Source organism: Alexandromys fortis, unplaced genomic scaffold (genome assembly GCF_014885135.2).
Source record: "Alexandromys fortis isolate MF-2015 unplaced genomic scaffold, M_Fortis_MF-2015_v1.1 scaffold_301, whole genome shotgun sequence".
Taxonomy (NCBI): Eukaryota; Metazoa; Chordata; class Mammalia; order Rodentia; family Cricetidae; genus Alexandromys; species Alexandromys fortis.
In genome coordinates this window covers 562,703-576,343 of record NW_026068170.1, presented here as the reverse complement: position 1 = coordinate 576,343, position 13,641 = coordinate 562,703, and the positions used below count along the sequence as shown (strand labels likewise).

At 36.6% G+C, this 13,641-nt stretch overlaps 1 long non-coding RNA gene across 1 annotated transcript in view; it reads left to right on the top strand.

Annotated features, from left to right (window-relative positions):
• Nucleotides 1–13,641, top strand: part of LOC126492179 (uncharacterized) — a 113,771-nt gene that overhangs the window by 86,137 nt on the left and 13,993 nt on the right. The window contains exon 2 of the long non-coding RNA XR_007589544.1: nt 9,742–9,881. This is a non-coding gene — a long non-coding RNA (uncharacterized lncRNA). The remainder of the gene's footprint in view (nt 1–9,741; nt 9,882–13,641) is intronic.

Here is a 13,641-nt window from a genome sequence, read left to right as displayed (position 1 = left end):
GAGTCTCCAGCTTTCCATGTGATGTCACCCTTAAGCTGCTATCTAGCATGCCCCTCAAAGTTCTGTCTGGTGATAAAGAGAATCTACACATAAACCTCTCCCTCTTTGGAGGAAATGAAAAGCTCCCTATGGTATGCAGAAAACACAAATCTGAGATTGACACGCACTGGAAACGCTATAAATTAAAGAGGTAGATAAGGTGTTGGTCTGAGAGATTAAAAACATTTGAAAAAATGGAAGCACTATAATATATTGCAAATATTTTCACCCTTAACAGGTTATTTTGTAATTTCAAAAAAGTGTTAGAATAAAAGATTGTGATTAGAAGTTGAATCAGCCTGAGTTCACAAGGTCCACATACTAAATCCCATTTTAATTGAAGGGTTTTTTTTTTGGTTATAAATATGTCATAGTACAATTTTTTCTTACATTCTTATAAAGGTAAAAGAAGTGTTACCTTTATAGTAAAGAAAATCATTGTTTATGTAATGACTACTAAGACAGAATTTTTCTTACTATTTTTTGGGGGACATACATGTGGGTATATTTTTAAAAGTTTATATAATATGGAAATATGGTTTAGGTTTAATTACTTTTATTTAACCACATACAATAAATACTTTCCATAATATTCATTAATTTCCCAAAGCAAAAAAGAGATGATATTGTAGTTTTTATATGGCTTTATTGGTTTATAAGCATTCCTTGTTGCAGGTTTAGTGTAAGTATCTAGTAAGATAGGCTTTTCAACATGTAGGGTGTTGTTCTATATATGCCCTATATTAGCATTTACTATCTCATTTAGCCTTCAAACTAGACTGGCCACATAAATAAGATAAACAAGATATCAAGAAGTTAAATATGCTCAGAGCAGTATAAACATCTGACTCACTTATCTTCAAGAGATATGCCAGTGACAAACCTAGTGGAAAATCCACTGGTGCCACTTGCCTACAGGGGAGTCTTTATTACAGAATTGATTTCATTTGTGCATCCCTATTTCATTGTGTATGAAATTGCTTTTGGGAAAACACAAATTTTAGAGATTCCCTAGACTATGTCAGCTATGCTATGCAAATATCTGTGTGATAAATTGGTATTTTTGTAAATAATCTGACTATATATTATTTTAAGAACAAAATAGGACCCAGAGAAGTGAGTTTGCCTCCTCAACCCTCCTCTTTGCAATCACTTGAATAATTGAATTTGTTATTTTTGCATCAAGTAAGATCTTTGATTTAATTGATTCTGGCATAACAGTTTCATTTTTTGGTGTGTTGTATCAGATTTGTATTTAAACTTTTCATACTTAAGGTCTTTTGGGAGACAATCCTCCATGATTTATGTCTAATGTACATTTTGTAAACCGTTTCTCATAGTAAGTTTGTTTCAAGTATAAAAGGAGAAAATTGAAGGAGCTACAGGAAACAAGCCAGTAAACAACTCCATAGCCTCTACTTCAGTTCCTGCCTTCAGGTTCCTGCTCCGCTTAAATTCCCTCAGTAATGCAGAGTAACCTGGGACATGTATATCAAATAGAACATTTCCCCCCAAGCTGGCTTTGGTATATGTTTATCACAACAATAAAAAGGAAAATAATACATGGTGCCACACCTTCCTTCTCTGGTTCTGACAGTTCAGTCTCTTGGTTTACTCTTCCTTTGTGCATTGATTTTCTCAAGGACACCTTCCAAATTGTGACCTTGAAAAAGTCATTTTCCATTGCAAATTTGATCCTCTCTGTAGTACTTCATATTATAACTATTAGTCAAACTATGTTTCTGTTTCTTACTGTACAACAGACACTGGGTCATTTGCAAGTTCATCCAGATAGTCCCACTAAAATAACCTTTTTATTTAGCCATTTTCCCTAAAACCTAGCAGGCATCAACTGAACACTCCCACTGTCTCATCTAGCGTATTTCTCTTCTATTAGCTTTGTTGCCTTTTGGTTCTTCTGGATCAGTTTAGTTTCTTAGCCTTACATGAATAGATATTATTTACATCCATGTCTTTTTGTTTTTATCTTTTTAAACCAAAAAATAGCTAACTTTCTATAGTGCAATGATTGCAGTGACTCATTTGAACTTCTTATCATTGATATAAATCAGACTGTTTAGTGTCTTAAAAATCTCATAATACAAAAATAAATGCTACAAATTCCTTAAAATTATATAAATAAACATATACCATATTTTTTGAATTCATGTGTATATATCTTATAGTGAATTTGAGGCAACACATTAGCCAGTATAAATTAAGAGTCTTTTAAAAAATACATTGTTTGAAATATAGTAAAAAACAAAGCATTTTGTTCATTTCAAAATTATTTCTAAAAGTATAGTTTTTAGAACTCTTTAAATAGAACATTAAGGTAAATAAATAATTTAAAAGTAATGTTTAGAGAAATATTAGTTAACTTAAAAACAAATATGAGAATATGTTTGACAATAGGCATATTTTATAGAATCCTCTGAAATGATATCAACGGTTATATTAGAAATATAAAGCTATTTTGACTTTTTATAGACTTATCAATATCTTTTTAAGGATATTTACTTCTCTGCGGAATTGAAATAGTAAAAGCTGTTTGTGTAGTAGAGTATTTTCCCCAAGATTGAGTCATACTAATGTCTAGCACTGACTACAAAGGCTACACTACACTTGGTGGAGTAGCAGTTCTTATTCTTATCGGCATCACTTCCAGACTCAGAACCTAAGATTCAGATAAACCGACTAGGTCAGACTCATGCTTGTCTCTCTTGGAAGGTGAGATTTAAGTGTAAGTCTTACTAATTATACTATGTATCTTTCCCATTTGGATCCTTCTGAGTTGTATGCAATTAAGGTTTCAGTGAACCAGTAGCTTGAGGGTTGGGAATGGGAAAGATGACTAGACAGTGGAAAGAGATTTGGAGGATCATGAAAATCTCCCATACACCATCAGTAGAAACATGACATTTTCCACTTGTATTTACTTGTATTCATACAATGTACAAAACTGAGAGAGATCCCTAAGTGAACTATGTCCTTTGGGTGATGGTGATGTGTCCTTGCAAGTCCATCAGTTAGAGAAGCTGCTGCCCTGGTGATTGTGATGCCAGAGGGTGGTGGGTAGGTCAGTATGGACAAGCACGGGTGCGCACGCCACACTTTCTGCTCACCTTTGCTGAGAGCTAACTCTGAGAGCAAAACCGTTCCAAAAATAAAATTTGTTTCAGCTTCTCTGACCACGGTGTGGCTTTTCACTTCGTATATAATCATGGTGTTTTTATTTTTATTGTTATACTCTCCACATTCCCTACCATTAAAATATGAACAGAAGATACTCAGTACTGGAGCAGCGGGTGTTTTAGTTTCTGTTTACCATTTCCATGCAGCCATTTGCGAACGGCTCCTTTACAGTGCATGGCAAAGATGAACCTCATCTTCGTCACATACGATCTTCAGTTTCTGTTTCGCCACTTGTGATGGGGTTACAGTTGGTTGTCTACAATTTATCTTCATAATGATCACTGTTCATAGCTGCGCAACACCCGTACATTAATGCATCATAATTTAGCAAGCCTTCCCCTCCCACTGAGCATGTGTTTTGTTGTTGAGAAGATGGCATTGATTTCTTTCTGGGGCTGTGCTTTCTTGCTTTTGAGGAAGTGTTATCTTAGGGAAAATTCCCCCAAATCACCTATCACAAGGGTACGGAAAAGCTTGTTTTTGTCATGAGGTATTCCAGTCCTTTTAGAAGCATCTTATTAATTTATACTTAAATGAATATCAATGATTTTTTACATATTTATTATTTTTTTGTTGGATGATTTTACTTCTAATGAGAAATTATTTGTTATAGAAATGTTTTGAGTTTACTTAATCTCTTTATGGAAATTTTGTCTTCAGTAATAATGCTTACATAGAAAAGCCAACATTGCATTATTTCCTAGTAATTATGGTGCATGTATCTATATGTGAGCCTGAGAATTACTTGAGATCAGTTAGTTAACGATTGACATTTTAGCACCTTGCTTGTAAACATTGTTTGAAAGTAGTTGTATTTTTAAAGTCATCTAAAATTTGCCTTGGTCAGTCCACTAAAATAATTGATCTGTTTAGCAGAATCGTTCACAACATTTCAAACTTTAGTGCAATCTCAATTCGCCGTGGTAAATCATGGTTTCTGAATTGTGAATTTAACATTATCGTATGTGATGAAGGCGGATGGTAGCATGCATTCAGGCTTTCTTAATCACGTATGTTACGTTTTCATTGCTCCATTAAAGACATGACTCTGAGAATGCAGATTGAGCTGACTGGCTCAGCAATGCAGGATAGATTTAGTATTAAAAGTTCAGGCAAATACCAAAAGGCCCAGAGGTTTTCTTCTACACTGAAATAGCAAATCCGATTACTTTGGGAACCAGAAGAGAATGAACACCTCATCAGCTTTCTCACCTGATTCCTCGGGGCGATCACCAGCATCAGTCTGGGCAACACTGCGTCTCAAGCTGAGTTTAGAGGGCGCTTGAATCTGCAGTGGTCTCTCCACTTTGCTCAATAGTATTCTATTGATAGTGTTCTGTTGCTCAAAGCAGATGCATTTCCATTTATTTGAGGGTGGTTTCTAAATGCACCTTGCAGACAAACACTCATAAAATTTAGTATGAGCCACACCCTTCTGAAGGTACATGGATTTTGTCTTATTTTTATGGATTTTATAATACATTTATGCAAGAATTATTTTCATTGTCTATGAATAAGTTGTGGGTTGTCCTGAGGAAACAGGAAAAAAAATTGTTATTCCAGAAAGATTGTTGGCTTAACTAGCATTAATTTTCTGTTTCCATTTTGCTTTGAGACTAGTGGCAGGACTGACCTTAACTTTTCTTTTCCTCAGGTTTCCTGATATCTTCAGTACATACTTGTGGGGATGAATAAATATTTGAGGCTGCTGACCCTGTTTTCCCAGAAATTAGCCCTTTGCATGGATAATTAGTAATTATGAATATAAAACCTTATTAAGCTAAACTAATAGCCTAACAGAATTCTTTGCCCCAATTAATATTTTTACTTTACTAACATATACACAGCAAACAGCAAGCCTGGAATTAAAAGTTAAAATGTTGATTTAGGATTAAAATGGGTTTTTATGTAATTTCATGCTTCTAATCCCATAAATTCACCTGTATCATGAGGTGCTGCAGGTTAGAAGCTGTATTTTACTCTTTCAGGGGAAAGCTTTTTATTTATTTAGTCTTTGACTATATAATTGGATAATAGAATATCAGTTACTAAAATGCTAGATGAAAACTGTTTAAAGCATTCATTATGTACCTCTCTATTAAGCTTTATATAAAACAGTTCTGTACTTTTTATAAATCTTTCCTTTTCAAGTCACTATTGGATCACTTTGGTACTTTAATCCCATGGAAGCACTGAACGGAATTTGTACTTCAAATTCTCATTCTCTGTGTGTTTCTCTGTTGTTCTTCTGTCTCTTATTCACACATTCCATATGCTTAAAAATGAGCTGTAGTTATTTTGCGGTATGGAATTTAGATATTTAGTAAAATATCCTCTTTTGACTCATGAATATTAGTGAAGAGACCATTTCGTTGAGGGATGTGCCAACATTAGCAACCAGAGTAAACACAGTTTGTTACTGATGGCTATGATTTCAAAGCCTCAATCCCCAGCATATCAATTTATCTGCCATATGACATAATACCCTGGTTGTGTCCTTGTAGTATATCACAGATGAGCTTTGCCCTTCATGACATCATTAGTGCACAGATTGATGCTCAATAGATGAGATGTGAGGCTTCCAAATGTAAAGACTTGAAGATGAAGTTAGTACCCAAGGCACACAGCAGAATTTACAGATATTTGCAAAAAGATGGACATGATTTTGACTCTAGATATTTGCATAAGTTGAACTGCTATTAATACTACATATCATAGTATCAATAAGCTAAAGTCCTTTTCAGTGTTTTATTTTTTTGGAATGAATCATTTTTGGAAGAGACATTACACAAAAATTCTGTTATAAATATTCAGAGAAGACATATTGCATAATCCGATGAGAGTATTATCAATAACTGGTGAATACATGTTGTGGTGGAAAGTGTAGACTACTTTATGAAGTTCCTTCAACATAGAGCAATATCTATATTTTAAACTATTTCAAAGCATCTTGTCATATCACACACCTATAGGCACAGTACTTGGAAGGTAGAGGCAGGAAAAATCAAGAAGGAATTTAAGGCCAACCTGAATTCTAGGCCATCAGGAACTAATAAGACCCTGTCTCAAACAAAACAAGACAGAATTTTAAATAAAGAATGTACTGTTTTGCAACAGTTGAAAACAGATTAGCATTTCAACCTGGCAAAGGTAGAAATGGCTAGAAGAAAAATGAAAGGACCTAATCTGAGGTTTAATAATGATCACATTTTGATGTGGGACAATTGTATTCTGTCAATTATATTTTAAATAAAGGTTGATTGGTTCAGTAACCAGGCAGGAAGTATAGGCGGGACAATCAGACAGGAGTAGAGGCAGGTCAAAGAGAACAGGAGAATTCTGGGAAGAAGAAAGCCCATTCCTCAGCAGTTGTGAGCCCACCACAGAAGAAGCAAGATGTGACTACCCCACTGTGGCTAACATAGATAAGAATAATGGGCTAATATATGTTAATAAGAAGCCTGAGCTAATGGGCCAATCAGTTTATAACTAATGTAGACCTCTGTGTGATTTCTTTGGGACTTAACAACTGCGGGACCTGGGAAGGGCAGAAAACCTCAGACAACAACGTTTAATTTCTATATTATGTTTGATTTACAGAAATTCTATCAGAGTACCCATTGTCATCTACCTTTGTTCATAATGTTCATAATTGGTGAAAACAGCACATACAAGATTAAATAAATCTAGGTACATTTAAAGGATAGGTCTTTTATTGCACACGTACAATAAAGAAAGTAGGTGAAGAAGCAGGTGCAATTAACCAAATGCAGAATTTTACAAGCATTTTATTATTTTTAAATAATTTTGATACAGCGTTAATGGTGATGAGCTATCTTAGGGTGCAAAGCTCTTAATTATAAGGCACTACAAAGAGCAACAAAACATTTACTTTCAGTTTTAAGGAAATCATCTAAAGCATCTGTGTATGTTTTTAGAAATCTTGCATCTAAGAAGCACTTTTGGTCTGGAGGACTCTGCACCAAAGAAAATTGTTATCATCTTTTCATTCCTTAATAGCATTGAGGCCTAATGGTGTTAAAGATGAAGCATTTTCAGGTTCTCTAGCCTCAAGTTCTTAGAAATGATGTAGGCTACACCAGAATTGTAATATTAAAAAAAATGGTGTCAAGGAAAAAGGAGCAAAGGATTTTCTGTATTTGAAAGCAACTAGTTCCTTATGAATTATTAATTCATGTAAGACAAACAACTGTGATGGCAAAGACCAGATACTTATACGTAGACTATAAATATAGATGAATAATTCATTTTTCTATTAATTTTAAATATATAGGCTAACTGGTAAGGTTCCACTTTTCTTTTTCAGGAGGTTCTGTCTGGGACAACATGCTGCATAGCTAACAGTGTGGGCAAAAAGTACTGAGTAAGAAAAATGAAATTTATACATTTTTTAAAATCATTCTTGAGTTGGCATTCATTTGTAGAGCATGTGTCATAGTTTATGAGAAGGTTTTGAAGAAATCACTGCTGTTTTTTATTTTAAATTGCTTAGTGCTTGTGATTTCAGGCATTGAGCATGGACCATGGGGCGCACTAGTCAAGCACTCCCCCAACTCAGCTCCATCTGCAGTTTTGGTTCCCCGCCTTCTCTGGGGTAATCTTAAATCTGAATGTTGTCTGTCTTAGACTGCTAGGCATTTGAAAGATCCCCAAAGCCCCATATTTGGTGCCAGCAAATATTCTGTTCCTCTCTGTGTTGTCAGATTCTTAGTTTAGTGTTTGCCCTCTGCTATTCCTTAGTTTAAATTGAAACATATTTTGCTGAAACTCTCAACTTTCCACCAAAGTCTGCCAACAAATCTGATGATCAAAATTTGACATTCCTTCAAGAGCATCCTTTCATGACTCTTCTAAGACAAATATCTAAACTTGCGAATCTGGGAGGAACTCATTCTGGTGAAAGGGTTATTTATGTAACACATTTGTTGAAAAGCTGCTTTAATCAAACAGGATGAAGAGGTCAAGTGATTTGGTGCTGACTCTTGTCCTTTGGTGTATACTTGTGCTGATGAATCCATTATCCACACTCAGCCTGCCGGAGGCAGATCCTGCCTCCTGTGAAAAACCACCTAACAATAAAAAATACATTTTCCTTGCTATAGCTTACTGTTCAAGTATATCATTTGGACATGAGATTGATGTGACAAACTGATTAGAAAGTGACAAGATTTTAGCCAGGACATGCACATAAAGGCAAAATACTTTATGCAGAAGAGGGAAAGAAGAGCCTTCTTCCAGTCATGCATGGTATACATGCAGTAAATCAGTAGAGCGCTATGTGGGACTTGGGATTTTTTTTTTTTTTTTTTTTGCTTCAAAGTACAAATGGCCTATTGGAAAACAAGTGCTTTCTATAGTACTAAAGTCTTCTGTCTCTAAGAATAAATGCTCATTTCCTGGACAGATAACACCATTAGAGGCTACAATGCTAATTGCGGGAACTTTATTTATTCTGAGATAAATAGTAGGGTATAAACAGTAATGAAAGCCTTTTGTGAAAGAACCACAGGACTGATGTTGAAATTTTAATTGCTTTATGTGTGTGTATTCGTCTAAAGGGAATTATACCTTTCAAAATGTTCAGGCATTCTTCGTATTGATGTGAAGTAAGGGAGATTCCGCTGCAGTTCAAAAATTAAATGTAGTTAATACAACAAATGATGATTTTTTTTCCTAAGTGGGAGTCTATTTATACTTGGTTAATTGAAAAAGATAAAGATAATATTTTTAGAAATGTTCAGTAAAGGCTAGTTACACCTTAAGTTTTCTTTCTTATCACTTGTGACTCTTTAAGAAAATTCAATGCAGATGTATCAGAGTCAGAGAAAAGCCCATTTAGATGAGATGAATGTTATTTTATCAAAAGAGTTCAGAGAAGAAAGAAATCTACAATAAAAGTAGAGATTCTAGGTAGTTAAGTAGTATCTGAGTTTTGTTCTTGAAGCTCTCCTCTCAATTATGAAAAACTTCAGAAACATTGATAAGGCTGGGTAGAATACTCTTTTGTTAAATTGAAAAGACATTCTTCTCTTATACAATAATCCCAACCACAGCTTCTCCTCCCTCCACTCCTCCCGTCTTTCCCACATCCCCCCTCTCACCCAAGTACACGCCTCCTCGATTTCAGTTCAAAAAGGAGCAGGCCTCCAAGAGATGGCAACCAAACCCAGCAAAAGAAGCTAAAACAAGACAAGGCAAAAGCCGACATTTCAAGGCTGAAGAAGGTAACCCACTGGGAGGAAAAGAATACCGAGAGCAGGCAAGAGAGTAAGAGAAACACCTGCTTCCCCTCTTAGGAGTTTCATAAAAACACTAAGCTGAGGGCCATAATATGCAGAGGATCTGGTGCAGATACATGCAGGCCCTATTTTGTCACTTCGGTCTCTGTGGGGCCAGAAGAGCCCTGCTTAGTTGACCCAGTGGCCTTTGTTCTCTTGGTAATCCCCATCACCTCTGACTCCTATCTTTTTTCCCCTTCTTCTGCAGGTTTCCCTGTTCTCCAAGGAACGGGACCCGAGGAAGACCTCCAATTTAGATTCTCTCTCTGCATAATGCCTGGCTGTGGGTCTCTGTACCCTCTCGCGTTTGTTGCTGGAGAAAAGCCTCTCTGATGATAACAGGACAAGGTACTGATCTCCAAATATAGCAGAATGCCATTGGGAATCATTTCTTGACTTGTTTTAGACTCATAATGTTTGATTCTACCCTATGTCTCTGGGTTATCCCGTTTCTGGCCACCCAGGGAGTGTAGGGTATGGGCTTCCTCTTTTTGTGTGGATTTCAAGCTAAACCACACTTTGGTTGGCCACTCCCATGAGTTCTATGCCACCATTACCCCAACCATTCTTGCAGGCAGGACAGATTATAGGTAGAATGTTTTGTGACTGGGTCTGTGCCCAGGATGTTCTTTCTGTAGCTTGGATAGTAAGTACCTGCTTCCCCAAAGAGACTAAAACCTAGATGTGAAGACTCCATGCAGGCCCCAGCTTGACCCCTCTACATTCAGTGAGCTGAGTGGATGTTATCCTCAGCAACGTGCCCCTTTGTCAGCTTTTGGTGAGTGACCCTCTGTCTAGCATCAGCCTGGCTTGTTTGTGGATCTCCATGGGACCCACTCAGTCTACAACTTGACTGAAGGCAACCCCTGCCAACTACTGGAAGCTTTGCCTGGCTATAAAAGATGGCCAGTCCATACTCTCTCTTCATTACTTGGAGTTCTCACTAGAGTCACTTTTACAGGTTCCAGGTAGTTTCTGCTCCACTAGGGTTCAACACTGCCCATTCCCAAATTCCAGCTATCTCTCTCTGCACTCTCTTTCCTTCTATCCTCTCCCAGTTCTGCCTCCCACCACCGATTCTCATTCCTAACCACTCCCAGTCCACCCACAAATTCTATTCTATTTCCCCTTCCAGGGAGATTCATAAGTTCTACCTAGAGCCCTCCTCTTTACCTAACCTCTCTGGGTCTGTGGATTGTAGCTTGATTATCATTTTGTTAATAGGTAATACCCACTTATAAGTGAGTACATATATTTGTCTTTCTAGGTCTGGGTTACCTCACTCAGGATGATTTTTTTCTAGTTCAATTTATATGCCTGCAAATTTCATGATGTTATTTTTTAAAAAATAATGCATAATACTCATTGTGTAGATGTACCACATTTTCTTTATCCATTCTTCAATTGAGGAACATCTATGTTATTGCACGTTTCTGGCTACTATAAGTAAAGCTGAAATGAGCAGAACTGAGCAAATGTACTTGTGGTACATTGAGAATTCTTTAGGTATAGCTGGGTCTTGAGATAGATTGAGTTCCAGTTTCCCAAGGAACTGCCATATTGATTTCCAAAGTGGTTGTGTAAGTTTACACTCCCACCAGCAATGGAGGAGTGTTCTCCTTGTTCCACATCCTCTCCAGCATGGCTGTCACCTATGTTATGGAATCTCAAAGTAGGTTTGACTTGCATTTCCCTTATGGCAAAGGTTGCTGAACTCAAGTGTTTCTTAGCAATTCCTCCTTTGAGAATTCTGTTTAGATCTGTACCCCATTTCAAAAGTGGATTATTTGGTTTATGATGTCTATTTTCTTGAGTCATTATATATTTTGGATATTAGCCCTCTGTTAGATGTGGAGTTGGTAAAGATCTTTTCCAATTATGTGGGCTGCTATTTTGTCCTATTGACAGGGTTCCTTGCCTTATTGAAGTTTTCAGTTTCATGAGGTCACATTTATTAATTGTCAGTGGCTGTACTATTGGTGATCTGTTTAGGAAGTTCAGAAAGAAGCCAATGCATTCAAGGCTATTCCCCATTTTCTCTTCTATCAGGTTCAGTGGGTCTGGTTTCATGTTGAGGTCCTAGTCTATCTACTGGTCTTGAGTTTTGTGCAAGGTGATGAATATGTATCTATTTTTATTCTTCTACATGCTGATATCCCATTAGATCAGCACTATTTGTTGAAGATGTTTTCTGTTTTTTTTTTTTTCCTAGTGTGAATTTCTGGTTTCTTTACCAGAAATCACATTTCATCAGTGTGTAGATTTATGTCTTGAGTTTTCAATCTGATTCCATTGATCAGCCCATCTGTCTTTATGCTGGTACTATGTGGTATAATTATGTTAGGTGTTTTAATCCATCTTTTAAAATCCTACAGAATATTTAAAAGAAACAATAGGAAAGCAACATAAACTACCAATTCATCAAAAATGAAATGATGTGGGTAAAATATTGGGAAAATGAACATTAGACTACCCAATGCAATAGATTCCAAGAATGGGATACAATACTTCTACCAAATTGGTGTTTTGATAAATTCTATACTAATTGTGTGATAAAAGATGCTGATGGGTACAGTTATCCTTAACCAGTGCTAAAACTGTTCCTTTGCAAATAGAAGAGCTTGATCTCGACTAACAGCATGTAAATGTTACTGCACATTCTGATTAAAAATGGGACTACATCTCCAGAAACCATACATTAAAAATACATTTCATATAGTTGACTTACAGGACATCATATCTTAATGGCTGTTTATTCTTATGATTGGAAGTCTAGTGTGAGGCCAACACCAGGGATCATTAGACACTAGCCTACCACATATCCTACCCTGAGAAACAGTCAAAATTCAAACTTAAATTAAGATTTCTACTGGATGCAAGTCACTTCTGTTCCATTGCTGAGTTGAGAAACTATAAGATGAAACACAAAAGTCTAAATTGAGAATATTCAAAACTTGACCAAGTAATTTCACTTAAAATTTTTATTCCCTTTCTGTGGATGAAGCATGATCTTGTAATGAAATCAGGTGGTCCTGACATTTGAACACTATAGGTCTCTCAACAATATCTCAGCTAGGTAACTCCAGACTACCTTCACAGAAACTAAGGAGGGCAGGTGACAGTCTGTAAAACTATAGAAAGGTAAGAAGGAAGTTGTGGCTTTACACATCTTCCAACTCTTAGTAGCCAAATATGGAAAAAGATGCCTTCTTTTGTGGATAAAAGGAAAGAAATACAGACCTTCTACTTCAAACCCAATACCAGACCAAAGAGTTCACCCAAGTACTGAGCAATGCCAGAATCCCCTGTTCCTATGAATCACTGAGCTTCCCTTACCAGAAGAGTGATTGCATCCAACATCCCTCCTCCGGCCTTGGGCTTCAAAAAAGACATCAAACTTTCCCTTTGGGAAGTAGAACATTAAATCCCTGTCTTGGCTTTCAGTGTCAGTTCAGTTGTTGCACTTAATAGTCCGAGGCAGGGGCTATATCTTTAGGGGGTGGGACAGGATAATAAACATAAAACTTTGTCCTAGACCTCAATGCTAGAATGGTGAAACCTAATTCTTGCTACATCCCAAGGGCTTCCTTCTCCAGGCTTGCCTGTGGGTTCAGTCTGTAGAATAGCTCCGGTGACCGAGGAAGATAGATCGCTTCAATCTCTGTGATTTCCATTCCAGTTAGCATCACCTTAGTGGATGGTTGCACAGTCAGTCACTGGCTATAATCCGCATCATCAGTAGGGGTTCCAGAGCTGGTGGGGGGGCTTGGTGTTTTGCTAGGCTGGCACGTTGTGCACTCAGGCTTTGACCCATTTCAGAAGCACCAGTATCTACAGGTGTGTCAAAAGGCCAGTGAGGCTGATTTATCTACAGCGAGTATGCACAGAGCAAAAAAACAAAACAAAACAAAAAAAATCATGCTGCTTTGACATGCATTTTCCTTTTCTTGTGGTTTCTGTTAGGCACTTCTTATTTTGAAACCACATCAAGTTTCTATTATTTCAAAGCAACTTATTATAATCAAAAATTTTATTTCAAGTAACTGCAAAGTGAAATCTCTGACAGACATCCAGAATCTGAAACAAAATATTACAAACTATAATGAGA